This window comes from Acanthaster planci, linkage group LG01 (genome assembly GCF_054643075.1).
Source record: "Acanthaster planci isolate LZ-2023a linkage group LG01, COTS_SCS, whole genome shotgun sequence".
NCBI lineage: Eukaryota > Metazoa > Echinodermata > Asteroidea > Valvatida > Acanthasteridae > Acanthaster > Acanthaster planci.
This window is the reverse complement of record NC_141777.1, coordinates 11,820,755-11,838,077: the sequence shown is the minus strand read 5'-3', so window position 1 is coordinate 11,838,077 and position 17,323 is coordinate 11,820,755. Positions and strand designations below refer to the sequence as shown.

Here is a 17,323-nt window from a genome sequence, read left to right as displayed (position 1 = left end):
AGGATTTTATACATTAGATTTGTGCATCGACTTGCTGCAATGATTGTTTCTGAAGTCGAACGTTTTTCTTCACCGTAGGAGGCAAGTTCCGTGACCTGGGATCAGTCAAGGACTTTTTTGGCCACATGCCTAATTCACTGCGCAGTCACGGTGAGTCTAGTTCCTAGTCATGCTAGTGTGGCGGTATTCGGACTGTTTTGTCCCAGCCCGTAGACCCGAGCTGTTGTCACCTCTACTGTCGACATCGTCGCCTTGGGAACTTGAACTCAGGGGTTACGGGTGGAACGTGTAAATGTTCGGGGCCATTTATCCCCGGAGTGGTCTCATCGAGGCTCAAGTGCAAGATTGACACATTTGTGATTTAATTTTGCTAATATGTATTGATCTGATTGAACACGTGGCTATTGCTGAAAAGTATTTGTCGGATGGCTTTGTAATAGGTGGCTTTGTCTTAAATTTAAGGTTACACGGCAGGTAAAAGCACCGTGCGTATGTGGCATATGATCGGATTCCTCTGGGCATATTGATGTTACCCGAGGAGCCCTCCGTGGTTTGAAAACAATGTTGTAATTTCAACATGGCCATCATTAATAAAAAAAATCACTTCTCGTGTATTTGGGGCCATAAGAATCTCACTGGTTGTAAAATATTAGGCCCCTGAACAAATTGAGTTTCATTTTGAAGAACTAAAGGATTAATTAGGCCTATAAGTGCATCACATTTTCCTAATACACGGGGGCCTATTGTATTCATCTGATTAATATTTTGCAGTGTATATAAACAGGTCGAAATCCTTTTGCGGTCTGTTAGAGTGTAAAGTTATGTTTATGTTTACACTGCATGTAAATGCATGTAGATCCCTTCAGGCATAATACGCACGAATAATTCAGTAGGTAAACCATGCAGAGATCATGTAGACCCCGTCTTGTGGCACCTTCTCATTCCAATGAGTTACACTCCAGTTGATTTAAACTTGAGACAAGACGAAATCATGAAACGTACTCATTCGAAGATCGAAATGCCAGTCGAGATTTTTATTTGACTGAGATGTCCTTTTGCAATTTTTTTCGATCTCAGCTTGGAGTGATTTTCACTCTTTGGGAGAGGCTACAAACTTTTGATGAAAACATAAATTCCCTGATTGCTAAGGTTTTGATTCCTTCGGTTCCCCATTTACTTTACCCCAACTTCGGTAAACTACAATTGTCTGCATGCTTGATTAAAGTTTGCCCTGTGTCGCCTTTAAATACAGTCTTCATAAAAAGGAGTAGTAGTTTCCTTGTTCGAACGGCATCACTGTACAAGAACCCGGTGGTACAAGCTAATGTTTCGTTCTGTCATCAACCTTGAACTAAGATGTGTTATACAAAGGGTAGCAGTAATCCATTTGGTTTAATACAGACCTTCAAAATGCACCTTTCAGTTAACTTTATTTTCAACTTTTGTTTCACTAATTCAAAGAGTATTGTACTGCTTTTTTGGTTTTTATACTGATGAGTATATATATTCATGAGCGAAATTCAATTGTGATTTCGTCCCAGGAAGAAGCCTTATGTTTTCACTGGTTTGTGTTTATACATTTTGCTGGACTAGGTTTTCTCTTCTTTGTTGATTCATAGTTATTTATGTGCATTAAGCAAGTACCAATTTCTTTCTAAGAAATGTTTTCAGTACGTAACTTAAAATTCTGGGTTCACAATTTGAACAGTAAAACCCGTGCAGTGAACCATATTTTCCCCGGACGACTTCACAGCAATAGCGCCCTCGGTTTTCCAGGGAAGCATGGATGATTTTTGATTGTTTTAAAATGTGCACTTTTTCAGTGAATTTAACTAAGATAGGAATGACAAAGAGTTTTCATACACTGGAGAAGAACGTAACATTGAAGAAAAATTGTATCTAAGACAAATTCATCGCATATACACTTTAAACCAAATTTGCTGGTCCACAATAATTTCGTCAATTAATGTTGGACAATTGCAAGATTTGATGACGGATTGTACCTTTAATTAATTTAACTAATTAATAAATCCCTCCGATGCCCGACCTGATATTTTACTGATCATGGACCGTCAAATTTTGAACGCCACTTACAATCATGCCCCCAGCCCAATATACCCTTTAATAGCATTTAAATTGATTTAAGGGTGTCTGCCAATGCCTACTAATAAAAAAAAAGAAAAAAAAAAGGTCAGAATAAGGTCGCAGTACCTTTTATCCAGTAAAGAGGGGGGCACCAAGTATAACACAAAACATGGTGTGATCTGGACATTGCCTTGTTTTCGAAACCCCTACCCACCCCTAATTAAGTTTAGTCTAGTCAATTTTAGTCTAGACAACCTAGATTCATGTTGTAGACAATATCGAATCATAAATGGGGGTGGGGCTACATCTATTGGTAAACAAGTCTTGAGCGTGTCCATGGTAACTGGAAGTTTATATGCACCATAATGACAAATCTTACCATGTAAAGAGTTTTTGCAGATTGTATAACTTGTATTTGTTGACATTTTGTCGTTTGGGATACAAATTGGGAATGGAAGCATCTTATTTATTTTATTTCTATTAGTAGTTGCTGGCGGGGAATGTGCTTCAGGTTAGGGCGCGGTCGGTAGCACGGCAGATGTAAGCTGATTGAGCAGTCGCGTTTACCTGCGAGTCGACAGTTTGTGGGCAAATCGACCTTTCATTTAAGAACACTGACTGCGTTTGAAGTCAAAAACAGGCAACCCGTGCAGGCGTTCAGTGGCCGTATGGTCACAAAGTTGGCTTTCATTGTCTTAACTTAAGGAAGGATGAAAACTGCAAAGTAGATGTGACGGAGCCCCGATTTTGCGTCTTTGGCTAATGAATGTGACAGCTAGCACGTTAATCGAACTGAAGCTAATTAATTTAATAAACACGAATTATGCTAGCCTATTTCAGGAACTTTCACGCACAGAAGGAGGACAAAACACACACAAAACGAAATAAAAAACAAACAAAACAAAACTCAAGCAAAGCCCAAAGGATGGCGACAATTTAGTTTTGAATGACCGCACGATTCTGGAATCGGGTGTCCTGAGTATAAAACTGAATATGACAATGGGGAAAATGAACCAAATAAATAAATAAAATAAAAAAGTTATTGCTGTAATTAGCAGGCGAATGTACATAGGTAGCTTTTGGTTTTTTGTTCTTCTCTTATAGGGTTTATAATCTTTTTGAGGGTTTCTTTTTCTTTGTTGTGGTTTACAATGAAGTCAAAAACGGAAACACCATAATATTTCCTTCCAAAGTATTGACTTATTCGTCGTAAAAATGCGGCGAGGGGCCCACGTTCACTTACAGATAAATGAATAATTTATTAAATAATTTATTGCCAGTATTCGTGGGTAATTTGCAAAGACAGTATGAGACAAATTACTGGGGTAATTTTCGTGACAGATTTCGCTTTTTTATGAATTCCCGCTTCGCAGTTTGTCTACTATTGTCAATTAATTTTGTTTCTTTGTGTCGGCGCCACAGTCAGAGCACGTATCAATTAATTTTTTGGCTTGCTTAGTTGATGGCTTCCCGGATTTTCGGTTATAATAGGACTCCGCACTAAGTGTTCCGTGTCACGAACCACACATTATGTATCTACATGGCGAGTCTGTCCAATCCTTGTTCTTTCTCATCAACCACAACAAGTAATATGGCAAAAGCAATAATCACTAAAAAATTAAATTTCATAATAAAGGCAAGGCCACAGCGTGTTGAACAAAGGAGGGGGAAAATAACTTTAGTTTGGTGATTAATTTTCGATATTACCAAGTGATGATGGGCAGCAAATGATCTTTATTTTGTAAAGAATTAATTTTAAGCTGCAAGAAACCGTACTCGCAACGCTCCCCTACAGAAAGGTGAGGCAATATTAATTAATATTTTATTACATGCAGTTTCAAAGGAAACTATCAACGAGTATGGTTTCGGGACGCTTTTTGACAACACCAATCTGCCGACAAATTAGAAACTACTGTGACAGTGGCCCTGTGATATATGCCAGTGAACCCTCATCCTAAAAGGCAGTTGGAATTCTATCTAACAACAAAATCCTTCTTTTCGTAAACTTGCTTTATTTATTTCTGTCAACAAATATAAGAAACTAAAATGTGACTCTAATCAGTTATCTTAGATGGTAGTCGCATACAGAGCGCTACGTTTGTCAATGGTTTGACAATATGGGCGGCCATCGCCAACATCGCCAACATGAAAAATGAAAACAAAATTAAATTTAAAATATAAATGAATTAAAAAAAACAACGAATAAAAAAATAATAAATAGAAATAAAACAAAAACAGGATAACACAAATAATTTAAGAACAACAAATAAAAGAATGAACAAAAAACAGTCAAAAATAAATAAAGTGAAGGGTGAATAATATGAGAAAAGATTACACTATAAAACTTAAAAAAATAAGAAATAAACACTACAAAATATAGATAATCAAAAGATAAATTAAGAAAAGAGAAGAAAAAGTGAAACAAAAAGAGAATTCTATGACAAATGACAAAACAAACCTGATTTATTATTTTAAAGAAGTAAAAAAACAATCTCGCAAAACAAAATTGTCACTTGCAAGACAAAGTTGTATCTCACAAAACAAATTGTATTCTCGTAAAATAACTGACCTACTACGAACTATGGTGTACTATTTACGAAAAACATTTCTCTCTCTCTTTAGACTCCCCCCAGGCGACGCAACTATACGCCGCGACGGCACGACGGCTCCCTTGCGTCATGCCGCCGGGTCGCCATTACGTTTGTACACACACGACGCGTCGCGTCGTGCCGTCACCCGTCTCGTTGTGCTGCCTTAGGTCCTCTCCGTGTTGCATTTTTCTCGTCTAAACGTCGCCACTTCTGTCGCCCGTCGCGTCGTACCATCGTGCGTCGCATCGTACGTCGTGTCGTGCGTCGCGTCGCCTATTACGTCGCCTGAAGCACGACGCGACGCACGACACGACGGACGATGCGACATGTCGTGTGTGTAATGGCAAGGAGGCGACAGTCTGACCCGACGGCACGACGCAAGGGAGCCGTCGTGCCGTCGCGTAGTGTAGTTTTGTCGCCTGGAGGGAGGCCAGAGAAAGAGAGAAATGTGGGTCGTAAATAGTACACCATACTGAAGAGCGTGTGCTCGCACATCGCTCTGGCGTACATGCACGTACGCTCTTATTATGTAATCCTACTTAATTTTGTGTTCGGGGTCTTTTTACCAGAAATTTTAAACCTCAAAGGATGTTTCTTTTGTTTCTGGCACCATTTCTGTACTCTCCATCAACTCCACATCCCTCCATGAAAATTACTGCGAAAAGGAACCATAATTAAAGCCTTTTACTTAGAACCAGGTACGTTTCACCATTGACCTCAATTTACAGAGTAAAAACAACATGCAGTATGGAATGGCAGTTGAAATTGAATCAGCATATTACAGACATGATTTTCTTCGTGTACTTGCGCAACAAACTGTAACATGTCTTCTGTCCTAATTCAAGTCCTTCACAGTTACAGAAACCTACATAGAAAGATATGCCGTATATGCAGAATGCACATGTACTACACACGGATTCGTTTCAATTCTTATAACAGCAACATTTAACTTTAAATAAACCTTGTTTTTTGTTTTTGTACTAAACATGAAGACATTCATGACAGAGACAATCATTCATGCCTCATGTCTCATTGCTTTCAAGTTACCGGTACAATTGAAATCCCAAAGACTCGACATGATGGACTGGGCCAAAGACCTAAATTCTAAAGTTGGACAATTTGCATCACTGTTGCAGAGATGATCTCAGCCAACCTGTCGCTCCACGTGCTCGTCTCAAATCCGAAGTCCTTAGTGGAAGCAGAGGCATTCCTAATTTAGAAATACAACTTGGCAGAAAAAAAAACAGAAAAAATGGAAGAATTAACAATAACAGGTTAGAGAACGAACTACTTAACATCCAAAAGGAAAGAATTTTAGGTTAAATCACTTTGGGTCTTATTTACAATTTTTGAAGGCACTGTGATTCTTGTCCCATCTCAGTGTAGATAGGTAAATTCCAGAGGAATAGAACAAGACATTCGGTGTAACTTCCCAAAGAATTTCAAATAATTTGAATAAATTTGAACACAATCCCCATCCTTCACGGTCACATTCCCGACGCGAGCCTCTCACAGAGGTTCTCTTCATTTTTGGAGACTCTACAGAATATTTTTCTCCAACGTATTCCTGACTCATTATTGAGATATTGCACTCTCCGTGGCTTACTTATAAGCTTCCTGGAGGGGGAAGGCAAAGAAAGAGGCCTAGTGATAGGGGTTCCAGACCAGTTGGGTCGCTCAACGAACTGACTGCTAGTGGTCTACTGTTAAAGATGGTCAGTGCTTCCATTAGGAAAGATGCAGAGACTCATCATTGAGCGAGGGCTACAATCCTGGGCAAAGTTGTTGGGACTCGTGTCCATGGCCACGCCCTCCCCGGGTTGCACAGACCATAACCAATGCATGTTTCAGAGGGAAATTATTAACTGCGCATGTCTTATTTTTAGGGCCATTTGCATACGTAAATACGTCTTGTTTTCACTTTTTGGAAATAAAAATACCTGACAAAAATATTTTCATGGTAAGATAAGGCCTTCTCCTTACGTGCTTTGTGAAAATAAAATTGAGAAATAGTGCCTGAGTGGTCAAAAGTAGTGATTTTTGTGGAAAGCGTTTTGTAAGAAGTAGTTTGTTTACGTTTCGATTTTTGAAGACTTGAAGCACAGAACTCGAAGTCTTCCTGAGGATTTCAAAAGTGGGCTGTGGTGGAGAAAGGTGTGAAACTTTTAGATTTACTGATTTACTGATTTTTTTCACTAGATGTTTTTTCTTTTTCCAACCGGATGCGTTTTGCATATCGACCTGACTCAGCACCGATTCCATTTATCCCGCATAATCTATACGTGCTTGCGAGCGTAAGATTCAGTGACTCTGGAACAAAGGACGAACGCAAAACTACAGTAAGTTAAAATGAAAGCAAGTTATTGAAACCAAGGTCTATCGGTCATTATGGCATTGCCCGGAAATGTTGAAATTCACGATTATAATCACCGGCTCCGATACGCGCGAGACAGGCTGTTGCTTGCAAGTGTACCGTATGTACCGTGCACGGTACGTGGCTTGATCGGTTTTGCGCACGTGAAGCACGTAGATCGTGCTGCGTGGAAGTGTCTGTATTTTTAACTCAGTTTTAGTCAAAAACATCTAACTAGACAAAACCAACTTTACATCTAACTAGACAAAACCAACTGTATTGTGTGGTTGAGATTCTGGCCTGTCGCAAGCGGTGTGTCGTTGTTCTGGGTAGACTTCTAAAATTGAGAAATTTAGTGGAAAAAAGACCAAGAGATCGAAGTTGAAAATGGAAATATTTTATCACCTTAGCAACTAGTTTGAGCCTAAGTTTCATTTTTATGTAGCATTTCTTTTCATTATTCTGTGGTGTTTTATTTGGTGTAAGCCTGGTAGAGCACATACAATGGGTTTCAATCGTTTGTTCTTCTCGTACAAACGAAGTCTTCAAAACGAAAAGGCTCAACAAGTTACTAAGGACATGTCCGCATGGTTCACAAGGGTCTGGTCAAGTAACTGCCACGCACGCTCGATGCCGTTACTTTCCACACGTCGAATGGGAGTGATACATACTGTACGTGCGGAATTGACACTAGCATCGAACAGTTTCTACTGGCGACAAGGTCATCAACATGCGATCAGCTCCGCTGTAACCCACCCCATGGCAACATCTTAAGCTTGTTTTCAAGATGTATTTTTGCGTTGGAGAGATGTTAATTATATATATAACGGTTTTGCACGTACCCAACGTATATTAATAAGCACTGTATGCTCAGTGCTTGTCTGAGAGCTTGCGAAAAAAAAACCTCACAAGCTTACTCGGGTGGGACTCGAACCCACGACCTCCTGCTTACTAGTGCAGATGTCTTAACCACTCGACCACCGAGCTTGCTAGGGTCGGCTGGCCGGTCCGAGTCAAATGAAGCAGCGGGTACCGCGAACTAGTTTTCGAGATATATTTTTGCGTTGGGGAGATGTTAATTATATATATATAACGGTTTTGCCCGTACCCACCGTATACCGAAGTAGTTTGTTTACGTTTCGATTTTTGAAGACTTGAAGCACAGAACTCGAAGTCTTCCTGAGGATTTCAAAAGTGGGCTGTGGTGGAGAAAGGTGTGAAACTTTTAGATTTGCTGATTTACTGATTTTTTCCACTAGATGTTTTTTCTTTTCCCAACCGGATGCGTTTTGCATATCGACCTGACTCAGCACCGATTCCTTTTATCCCGCATAATCTATACTTCCTTGTGATCTTTAGATTCAGTGACTCGGGAACGAAGGACGAACGCAAAACTACACTGTGTTAAAATGAAACCAAGTTATGCACCGTACGCGGTACGTGGCTTGATCGGTTTTGCGCACGTAAAGTACATAGATCACGCTGCGTGGAAGTGTCTATAATAATTCAGTTTTTGTCAAAAACATCTAGCTAGATAAAACCAACTGTATTGTGTGGTTGAGATTCTGGCCTGTCCGCTGTAACCCACCCCATGGCAACAACTTAAGCTTGACTGTTTTTGGCCGGTTGAGGTAGCCCCACCCAATCAGCTTTGCCTCTTGGTTCTGCATGACAAGCACTCCATACGGCCAGAGATCTTTACAAGTGCAAACACCTCCGCCACTGTGATCTTTATCCATTTTATGTTCGTAAAATTAAGCCATCTATATCTCGAAACTGGCAATAGGCCTCCGTTTGTATCTTACCAGTTTGCCCACTTCCTCACCAGGCATGGTATCGAGGACTGTGTAACTGCCCGATCCAATCAACAGAAGACCACATTCTACATTAACACTAAGCGTCGACTGGTGATTGGGCTAGAATTAAACAACGACTAAAACATACTCAAGAAGGACGGTAACACTCGTCTCTTTTGTTCAGATTTGTTTCACAAACCAAACAGACATGGGCACAAGAAACATTAATAAACAAAACATTGATTTATTAAAAAAAAATAAGCCGGTGCTCAGGGAGTGCAAATTTACAGATTATAACGTTAAGATGATTAAGATGACATTCAAAATACTTTTGGACAAACTATGTAGAGTGTTTGGGTCTGTGACAAACATTTGAAATCTCGGTTCACAAACCTCAAAAAGCATACTTTTTCGATATCCTGTAATTTTCCCCATTCTTCTTACATTCAGAATCTGACGTGCTGGTTTCAGCACCTCTGCGATGGCGCCGGCTTTACTGATGGTTACCATCGCATTAACCTGGTGCTCCGTTAAAGGTGTATACTCTTCGAGTTACAGTTCCAGTGAGGAATACGAAAGTATGATTGTTATTGTTAGATCGGATATCTCCAGCAATTTCATTCCACTTGAGAGCGCGAGGGCGCCAAATTATTGTTGATTCTGACCGAAACATTTCGACTAACACATAAAAAATATATTCAAAAAAAGGAAAGCCGGATGTATTGAGTAATTGCTCATACGGCTCAATTCTCCTTTGAAGTGTGTTGCATTATTTATCAAGTAAACTAAATTTTCTCCTCTTAAGTGCAAATCTTTTACTACAGCACTTGAAGATACAGATTTTGTTTCAATAAAGATTTTGTCCAATTGTTTGGCTACATAAAGGGTTTTTGGGTGCGTTTTTGGTATTTATGCTATTACGGGATGCTTTTCTGCATTTAACAACTTAATGAAATCAACTAAGAAGCAGATCCACGGCGGAACTTACCGCTGCTTTTCCTCCTTTCAAGAAAAAAATGTCACAATGTCACAACCTCCACTGTTCTATTCAACATTGTTTAACTGTATGCACTTACAATTTGTGATACATTCAAAATAAAACCCTGTCCTCTTGAACGAAGTTTGTGATTTGGCCAAAGAGATCCTAAATAGTTTAAAACAATTGCGTCATTTTGTATTCAATGTTGTATAAATATAGGTTAATTTTTCACACAATTTTATGTTTTTACCTGTTCGTGTCTACTTTAATTATTTGAGTATCCTTTTTTCAAATTACATACCTTCGTTAAACAAGACAAATGCCGACCAAACATTCAGTAAAGTACCTATTATTTGCCTTGATTGCACTCTGCTCTCCTTGTTTTACATAGGTCTACAATTTTAAAAAGACTAAATATCCCATTTTCCAAACTTGTGTTTCCATCTATTGAAGTAATGTTTATTTCCCTTTTCGTGCAAGAAATTAGTAGAACTATCTCTGTGAATATGTTGATTCAGTTCTTTATGTCATTTTAATCGCTTTTTCGACCTTTTATTTTTCTTGTAATACATTGTGCTAAATATGTCTGTGTATAATGGTTGTACACCATCCGATGAATTTGATAGAAACATTCCTGAAATCAATCGGCCTAAGATTAATTTAGCCTTAACATTGTATCGATGGTCATAAGGTGAGCAAATATTGGAAAAAAAATGACTGATTATCTGTTGGAATAAGCGGTTACTGTAGTCTTTTCGTGTTCCAGTCTTCCAGACACAACATCTAAAATTATTCCTTATGAATTTGAACACAAAAGTTTAAAAGGTAAGGGAAAATCTCTATTGCTAAGGAATATTATAACGCTTTCCACAGATGCAACGTTATCTGTCGTATTAGACGATATGTTGTATTACTGCGAAGACGGCTCTTCTGCGACTCCAGATGCTAGATGTAACCGGTTTCAGGACTGCCTTAGCGGAAACGACGAACACGATTGTGGTAAACAGTTTCGTGCCTTACCCACATATTGTGCATTTTCATTGTCTGAGAGCTAGTCGCATGGCTCTCACTATTTTGCTGTATGGCCAAAACAATCTGTGGCGATCAGATAAATATCCGGTGTGGCGTCACCTTAGTTTAAACCACGCCTACTGCGCAAAGGAAATTACTGCACAAAAGAGAATCAGAACCACTCTACAAGTACGAAATGGGACAGAGGGTACCCCCTTCACAAGTCCAATCCCCATACACACCCCTGCCTATTGTCAATTAACACATCCCCCTTTGATGTCTGTCCCATAGTTAGCTTCATATGAGAGCCACTGGAACTTAAAGTCAACGCATCTTGCGTGTAATCCGAAGTGCATGAGCATGTCCATGTATGGCAAACGAACCGAATGTGCAAGACCACCGACATTGTAACTAAATGCTAGTGGGGTTGCTGATGCCACAGGTGTCAAAATTACCAGCTTTTTTACGAGATTTTACGAGGAAATCTATAGAAAACCAATAGTGAGATCCCTCATCTTTTTATTAGTGGCAAGTGATTGAATAAATGTCGGTCTCACTTTTTTCGTTAGATCTTCGGTTAAAACTGAGAAGACGAATTGATGATGTTATCATTTGGCACCCAATGTCACATTAAAGGTCCACATTTTTAAAGGTTTCTTTATTACAGAACTACGACTTTGATTGGAATTAATATTGGCATGCGACTACGTCTATGTTAAGGAATTGAGAAGACGTAATCGATACCCATATCGCGGGGCACATGACACCATCTTAAAAGTGCACTTCTAAGGTTCCATAACAAGATAACTGTTCGTCTGATTAAGTTCAGCCTTGTAGAACAAGATGTGTCACATCTGTACGTGAAATTGAGTTAACGGCATGATATTTTCATCGCTGGCTACGTGACGTCATCTTAATTGTGCCTACAAGTAGAGAATGTGCAAATGTTGGTTTATGATTGTCATTTGTTGGATTTATGTGAAGGATTCCAAGTGAAGTCGTGTTTGATGGTATTAAATGCATTTTTTAGGTCTGCTTAATACACAAACCATTTACACAGATGACTTAAAATGGAGACCAAGACCGGTCTGCTTTCGACATTGTCTAGACAATGTTCTAGACATTGTTCCAGACAGCTAGATACAGCTTTTCCACTATTACTCGAAGTTAACTCAAGTTGCTTCAAGACGCTTCACACGATGGGACACAGAGTTAACACCGTGACGATTTACGGTCTACTAAGAGGACCGTGTCAGCAGCAACAATCTAATAACTATTCCAAGAACAGCCTCTGAGGAAGTTTCCTGTTATAACCTATTCCATTAAAAAAAAAATTACACGTATTTTATGATCAGACAGGCGAACTTCTTTTTTTATTTTTGTTTTTTTTTCCAGAAAGCGTACTTTGTCCGTCTGTGTGCAGATGTACGTATTCGAGAAGTCAGTGTTTTCAGGGCTGGAATCTTCAAACCATTCGTAGTTTAAACAAGACAATCTGTTGGCTGTAAGTTTCACTTGTTTCTGCACAAAAAAGGTCTAGTGGCCACGATATTCTACCTTGCTTATTGTACTTGTCGCATTTTCCATTTAATTATTTCTTTAGAATACTTTTTTAAAAACAATTACGGATTAGCCGGTGGACTGTCATGAACAGTCCGTTGCATTGTATTTACATAACCTTGTTTGCTGGACGCAGTACCTCAATTTAATACCTTGAAAAGGTTTAAAAGAAGTTCTCGAGGGACGTCTGTGACAAACTGAATCACTTATCAGCCATCTTACCTGTTGGTTTACCAGTGATTTGCGAACAATGATATATGCAGAGATCCAACCCCAAAATCCACCCCACAAACGTAGCCCACAATCAACCCCCACGCACCACTGAACACTGCTGGCCAGCCAGCAAGTCCTGAGACTGCTATTTGGGTCTGGATTAGCTGTTGTTTGCCCTTTAGATGTTGATGAAGTGATAGTGATTGATTGACAACCAAAATATCAGTGGCAAGAATATCTAAACAAGAAAGATCGGGTTTGTACACACTCGAATACGGCTTCCCTGGAATGCCAGGTTTCTGAGGATTGGTGTGGTCTCTGGATGGCTACCACATCGAAGGTGTTGGCACAGGCTCAAAATAGGTGGGGTGAATGAGGATTATATGATAGTCTCAGGTGTGAGACTTTTTATTAGTTAAAATCGATTTTTTTCTTTTATTCTTGAATTGGGATAGAAATGGAAGGTAAACCTACAACAGTGCAAACAGTAACTGAAAACTGTAACATTTGGCAAGTACACGGTAAAGTGCATGAAATCACATTCAAAAGTTAGATTGTTTTGTTTGCCCTTCGTTGGGTCGGAGTTGGTCGGGGTCCGACTTGGTCTGGAAACAGGAACCGTGAAAAAGCAACCAACACATTTTGTGTTTTTTTTGATGTATACAGGGATCTGCTGAACGGTAACATCTCGGATTTAGAGCCCGGCATTTTCGAAGGATATTCCACCCTGCGCGATCTGTGAGTGATAATATTGTGTGCTTGCTTTCTGTGTATTCTGTGTACGACAACTTACATTAACTATAACACCAGGCATTGTTTCCTCAGTTGGGATCAAGTTACTTATGAAGTTCGAGATTCTTCCCCTCCCTTTACCAAAGTTTGTTACATACACGTAGTCTACAACAAAGAAGATCTTACTTTTTGCATTTACTAAAAACACTCCAAAGATAGTTTGGTACTTGTTTGCAAAGATGACACCCACACCGTATGGATACGTGCCAGGCCCCTGACAAAACAAGCATTGTGGTCCAGGTGGCATTTCATCAGCCACAATACAAGGAGGAATCAACTGAAGGACAATATGGAAGTTACAATTCCGTATAGATCACAACCGTGCACTCACTGTGGCCTGACCGACAACCACCTGCAGAGAGGAAACGCCCAGCCCACTGCGAGACTTTCAACAAACCCCGGAAATAGAACCACTTTTCCGCTTGCCAAGCTGATCGACCACGCGAACAAAGCAACCAGTCATCCCACCCCCCCAAAAAAAAAATCTACGAAAACAAAAAGACGAGCATGAAAACAAGTAAATGTCGTCTGGCGACGAGATTTCAATAATCGCCTTAATACAGCTAAAACAAACGCAAAAAGCATTTATGTTGGCTGCGCATTCACCTGTTGACCACGATGATGTACGCATTGACCCAGAGCGTAGAGCAGACGTTAACATCATATATGATGTTAACGTCTGCTCTACGCTCTGGGTCAATGCGTACATCATATAGACGAACACCATCACAAGACACCATAGCACAGACCGAGTAATCCACAAAGACTACAGGCCAGTCAAATCAAGCTACACACCATTCAGAACGACTTTACCTTGAAAGGAAATTCCAGACGATAATCAGTAAAAATATATGTGGAACTACAGCAAAATTTGTTGTCAGCAACAGCAGAATCAACTCGGCCCCACGTTCAATTCAATTCAATATAACTTTATTATCCCACTAAAAGGAATTACTTTAGCTTTTTTTGCACACATAAAACAAATGTAAATTAAAAATACAAACTTTAAATGTCAAAAGTTGATAGCTACATGATAAAAACCTTACTAATACTATACGACAAACTGATCACTATACAACATTGAAAGTTATAAACAGAGAACGACGAAACTCCAAACAGATGACTTGCTTGCCAAAACGAATGACCTTCGGATTTCAGACAAGACTGTCACGACAATCACCAGCACGCTACATACAGCACAACATTACACACAGAAATTGATTGGGAAATACTAAAATGCACTTTGGAGTAAAAGCCTGACCCAGGATATTAAGAATGACAAACAAATCTTTGTCAAATTCGGCATGAAACCAGAAGCAATACAATTTGCCCAGAAGCTGTTGCCAATCTTCAGAAATACAGTGGTAGGCCTTATGTATCGAGGGAGGCAACTTTGAGACAGTTATCGAGACGAGCCAGCGACACGGTGTTTCCCACTCGTTACGCAATCAAAGCCGGCATTCAGAAGGACGTCGAGAGATGAACTAGCTAGACATAGGCAGAACCAGTGTCGATATACGCGTTCCAAACAAATTCATTTAAGGGAAAATGATCACTAAAGGGCTAGTTGTTGAGGATTTTAAGTATACGTTCCACGACTGCACAGTCTTCTCTCATCTTGAGATAAAATATGTCTAGGCCTATGTCACGAACACTTACTTGACGCAAAATCGTTAGGAGTAGTAACCTTCAGCCCACCACTGGGAGGGGAAATCTGAAAAATCTTTTGTGCCAAGTCATTCAAGTCCTCTTTGATGAAACAACCTTCAAAATCTATGGGTACATTCCAAAATCAGCTAGACAACATTCTATAGGGGGAGAAACATCGAAAGATTCACGAAACTACAAGCAAGCTTGCAGAGAGCCCCACACCTGGGTATTACCATCAGCCTTATCTTCTTACACCAACTGTGGTCTTAAAATAATTGGCATAAGACTTCCTTTGGACTTCCACATCGGTGGTCTGTGCCAAAGGCTAGGACTGATCACTTGGCTGTGGCTTGAAAATAATTAGAAGGAAAATAAATAAAAGGAAAATTTCATGAATAGAAACTAGGCCCTTGTCTAATTGTTGGCAGTCAGCTATAATCCAACTGGGTGGACACAGTGGCAGACATCTGGTATCACTTGACAGTTCTTAAAGGATTAATGTACATGTACTGTAAAAGTGTAGTGGTACACATGGACATTGTTATGGCAAAATAAACAGTACGTGCTTACGTGTATTTGCAACTCAAGTGAGTTAAACTCATCTGTCTCAAATTATAAGTCTTCAGTTGATGCCAGGCCCTGTTTACTTTTTACAGTGAGATGAAATAAGGCGCAACTTACCTTGTAGACTTGAAGGAAAAGACGTGTGGCTTGCTTTTTTATGGACCAAACTGATTTGCGACTTGAATTGTGACTGGACCAAATGACTTGTGACTTGGTTTAGATTGCAACAATTTACAAGTGACTTGACTTGGACTAGCAAATACTGACTTGCTACCACCTCTGTCACAAACCCCAGATACCCGTGTTAGGGATAAAGCGGCCAAACTCTCTATCTGAAGCAGGAAGTGGGCAAAATGACACAGATGTCGACTTTGAAGTGGTCTATGAACCAGTCTAGACGAAGCAGCTCTCCTTGACACTTTTCCAGACACCCCTCGCTGGAGACTGGAACAGATGGCCCTAAGAAGATGATATAGAAAGTCCTAGAAGCAGACCCTGCAGTTGTCATTGACCAAAAGAAAGAAAGAAAAAAATCCAGAAACTGCGACAAAAAATATGCGCTTAAGTTTGGAAAAACCGCACAAGCGACCTACCTTTATTCATTTGTAACCCGAAAGGAGCTCTAAAGGCTTTGGTTTAGATTTGGCTGTATCGACACGCCTTATTGCTACAAGAAAGCAACAAAGGGCTTTCTGAATTTGCCAACCTAGACGCATTTTCCAACCCTAGATCTACAGTGGATAATGTCAGAGTAAACAGAGAAGCTGAAAATGTCACGAAGTCGCTGAAAAAAGCAGAGGAAATCGACCGTCTCCAGATGAGTTAGGGAAACACCATCATCCAGGAGATGCACATCGGATACCATTCATAACCACACCCAGCGATTAACACCACACCGTGCGAAGCGCTAATGAGCAGACCATGTCGAACAAATGTTGGCCGCTAACCTGGAAAACAACCCAAAATGTTATGGCATAAACAGCACAATGAAAGGAAACAATAGAATACTGAAAACGAGAACAGAAAATCAACTCCAACTTCGTTGTTTGAGATGACGTCTTTCTCACACAGACATATTTTAACGAATGAAGTTGAAAACGAACAAGTAATCTACATCGCATACGTGTACATCAGAACATCACATAAGTGACGTTCTGCTTTTTTAGCACACGTGGAAATTTCTCTATTATATATTAAACACAGTCCATCCCTTTGTAAAGATAACCTACCGTGCGTTATTTTAAGACGTAACGTTGATTCTCGTCCTATTCCAGAAGCAATTAAAGGCCTTTGGCTTGCCCCTCCCTGGCACTCATACGTTGTGGATCTGTCTGCGTTTTTTGCTAATCCAAATATCATTTAAGTCACAAGGAATTGCTGTTAACATATACATTTGGTGTCACTGATGACTGCTATATTAATATTGTTAGAAATGTTATTTACATTCCCGGGAGCATTCGAGATCTTTACGCGAGGAAACTTGTTTTGGGAAACCCTGGCGTGTCAATCGTGAATCTATTTCTTCGAACCAAAAGGGAGCTCAGTGCAATAATACTGGCCCGTGTAAATGGGAAGTAACAAAGAGGAATTCATCACTGTTTGTGTTTTGAAAACGGAAGGGAGTTGTGAGCATTTCTAGATTAGATACAGACAAATAAAAAAGGCATACAGATTTAGAAACCGATCCGATAATACATCCCGTATGCAAATAGAATATGTTTAATTGCTG

General features: G+C 39.7%; 2 long non-coding RNA genes across 3 annotated transcripts in view; both read left to right on the top strand.

The window, feature by feature from the left end:
- Nucleotides 1-10,490, top strand: part of LOC147800366 (uncharacterized) — a 28,599-nt gene extending 18,109 nt beyond the window's left edge. The window contains exons 1-3 of one of the 2 annotated variants that reach the window (XR_015427370.1): nucleotides 7-150; nucleotides 8,858-8,985; nucleotides 9,276-10,490. This is a non-coding gene — a long non-coding RNA (uncharacterized LOC147800366). Of the gene's footprint in view, nucleotides 1-6; nucleotides 151-8,857; nucleotides 8,986-9,275 lie in introns of those variants that run through there. The other variant, XR_015427371.1, reaches the window with a different exon arrangement.
- Nucleotides 10,491-10,711: 221 nt separating this feature from the next.
- Nucleotides 10,712-13,525, top strand: LOC147800365 (uncharacterized). Its single transcript, XR_015427398.1, has 3 exons — nucleotides 10,712-10,803; nucleotides 12,211-12,319; nucleotides 13,255-13,525. It is a non-coding gene; the product is annotated as an uncharacterized LOC147800365 (long non-coding RNA).
- Nucleotides 13,526-17,323: the final 3,798 nt, after the last annotated feature.